This window comes from Lissotriton vulgaris, chromosome 3_2, assembly GCF_964263255.1.
Source record: "Lissotriton vulgaris chromosome 3_2, aLisVul1.2, whole genome shotgun sequence".
Classification (NCBI taxonomy): Eukaryota; Metazoa; Chordata; class Amphibia; order Caudata; family Salamandridae; genus Lissotriton; species Lissotriton vulgaris.
The window spans coordinates 153,104,468-153,107,389 of NC_141690.1; the positions used below are offsets into that span (position 1 = coordinate 153,104,468).

Consider the following 2,922-nt stretch of genomic DNA (forward strand, 5'->3'; position numbering starts at 1 on the left):
ATGTCATAGTACCTGTAGGGGGGCATTCCCCGTGGCTCCAATTCAAAGCCTACCTTTCCGAGAATACCTGGTATTTGTACAGACGGCTTGGTTGTACAGTGGGGTTGGAGGCAAATGCCCCGGTTACTTACCGGTAATCTTCATTACTCCGAGTATAGTCTTCCTCGCCACATGATTTACATAGTGAGCTTTAGCTCCACAACAGAACCCTCCAAAGCAAAAGAAATCACCTCCCACCCCCTCCCAACATGGCCGACCAGTCCCACCTGACCTCTATAAGAGGCGGACCGGCCCAACCAACAGCCTGATCTACCAAGCAAACAATGAAGCCGATAGCCAGACAGGGAGGGGGGGAGGGAACTCATGTGGCGAGGAAGACTATACTCGGAGTAATGAAGATTACCGGTAAGTAACCGGGGCATTACCTCCTCGTTAGTCTTCCTCGCCACATGATTTACATAGTGAGCAAATACCCAAGCCAACAAGGCTTCATTGACCACCATAAAAACAACACCACACGGTGATGCAGAGAAACCAACCCAAGGTTGATGTAGAATAAATGACAAGAACACAGGGATCACAGGAAACCTGAAATCAAGACATAAAGAAAAAGAAGGCCAGCCAGGAGCCGCAGCACCTGCACACCGTACGGCCCCAGCGAAGACCCCCGGGACCGAAAGAGACCCATGAACAAGGAGGGGGACGACAACGTCGACGCCCGACAATTCTCCACAGAGGAGACACCCTGAAGGGGGCCCAGGACACCGGGCCACACCCCGTGGACCGACCCTGGACCCCCGCCGGATCCACCGAACCCAGCGAAGCGTAGGAAGGGATGATAGCCTGTGGAAGCCAGCGAACCAAGGTGGAAAGAGGGCTAGTGGCCCGAACGAACCGGGCCAACAGACACAAACAGGCCATCCCACCGGGAAAGGAAAGACGTGCGGCCAAGAGAAGCCAAAACAGCACGCCGACAACCAGCACGGACAAGAGAGGAACCTCGTCGGCAGGGAAAAGCGGTAAAGATACCACCCGAGTCCGAGGCCCCAGGGAAGGAACCCCGGGAAGGACACGGGGGACATGCCGGAGGAACAACCACGTCCGGCAAAACCCGCAAGAAGGGCGGGGAGCGGTGGAACGACCCCCGCACGCCCATCCGCCCAGAAGACACCACTGCCACCAGGGAAAAAACACCTGAAAGGTGAGGAACCGCAAAGCCACCGAGGGCCGGGGCCCAAAAGGGCGGACCCCGAAGAGCTCGTAGAACGAGAGAGAGAACTCATATGGAACGCCTCACGAATTTGCGAGTTACCCATGCGCAGGGGCCCTGCAAATCTCCTCTGTAATGTACCAATATTAGCATATGTGCTGCCGAAGCGAGCACCCAAGGGGGAAACCGGCAGAGCGTCCGTGGGCGAAGGACAAACAACATCGGAGCCAAGCGAGCCACCAGGGAAAATAGGCCGTCGAACACCGGACCGTGGAAGGCCCGCAAGGCCGCCCACCGGGCCCACAGGGTAGAAGGGGCCACGCCCCAGGAACACCCCTCAGACCGGAAAACCAAGACCCGCAAGGGGACCACGGAGGCGGGGACAGCACCAAGCCGACCGCGCCAACGCGAGAAGGACGCCCAGCGCCGGGCACAGGCAGAGAACGTGGAAGACCTGCGGGAACCCCGCAGCAAAGCCACAACCCCCGAGCAAGCAGCGTCCTCCGCACAAGAACCGGGCCTGCAGAAGGAGGCAGGCCAGCCGACAAGAGCCGGCTCAACACCGATGCCGAGAGCGGGGGACCTAACCACGGGACAGGAAGATCCGGGATCGGCCAGGAGGCACGAACCGTCAGCTCGCCATAGGAGAGGGTACCCGGGGCGGCGGACCCCACCGGGAACTAAAAACAGGAACGCACCACGACTTGTGTGGCAACCACGCGCGGGTGCCAGGCACCTCACCTCTCCCAAAATAAGGCCATGCGCTGCCAAGACGAGCACCCATGAGCACCCCGGCCCTGCCCAAGCGAATCCTGCCGAGGACCCGCGATCGCAGAGGGCACGGGGGAAAACGCGTACATCAGACCGAAAGGCCACGCGAAAGACAGGCAATAAGGACCCGGAAGGAGGAGTAGAACCCGGGCCGGAGGGCCGAGTCCCCCTCCGTGAACAGAGACATCGGAGGCAGACCGAGCCGAGGCCCCAGGCGTCGAAACACCACCAGGGCAGGGCGAGACTAGGCAACGAAGGCCAGACCCGACTCCGTCGGACCCCGGGGGAAAGACAGCCCGAAGGGCCAGGACCGGCAAACGGAACGCCACGCGAAAACGTGCAGGGGCCAAGCCAGTCAACCAATTTTAGTAAATGTGCTGCCGAAGCGAGCACAGCAAAAAGACGGCCGGCCAGGAAGACATTCAGCAACCCCCGAAGCACGCGGAGCTGAGCGGCCGCAGGAGAACCCAACGACCTCCAAACGACCCGGCGCCAAAGGACGCCCCCCCCTGAAAGAACCAGAGGGAAGAACCGGGACCAGGCACACGCCCCCCCCCGAAGGAGGACAAGCCCGAGACGAGGACCGAAGGGACCACCGTACATAGGCCAGGAAGCCGACGGATGAGAGACACCGCCAGATGTGAATCCTCCCCCACGGGGGGGGAACAAAAACGAGGCCGAGAGGGAGCACACGGCCAGACAGGGAACCCCAAGACCCACACCCGGCGAAGAAGATCCACCAGGCGGGTCTTTGGGCCAGAAGGCAAGCCCAACGGAAGCACCCGCAACCGAGAGCGGGGACCCCCACACGCAGGCCGGCCCCACAGGCCAATCCACGGTCCCAGAAAAACCTACAGGTGAGACAAGGGAAGGAGTAGGGACCCCAACCCGTTGAGACGGTGGGACCCCGCGGAAAGTCCGCAAGACCGGACAGCAAGCCC

General features: G+C 61.0%; 1 non-coding gene across 1 annotated transcript; it reads right to left on the reverse strand.

Annotated features, from left to right (window-relative positions):
* Positions 1-1,277: 1,277 nt before the first annotated feature.
* Positions 1,278-1,384, reverse strand: LOC147725447 (U6 spliceosomal RNA). Its single transcript, XR_015309847.1, has one exon. It is a non-coding gene; the product is annotated as a U6 spliceosomal RNA (small nuclear RNA).
* Positions 1,385-2,922: the final 1,538 nt, after the last annotated feature.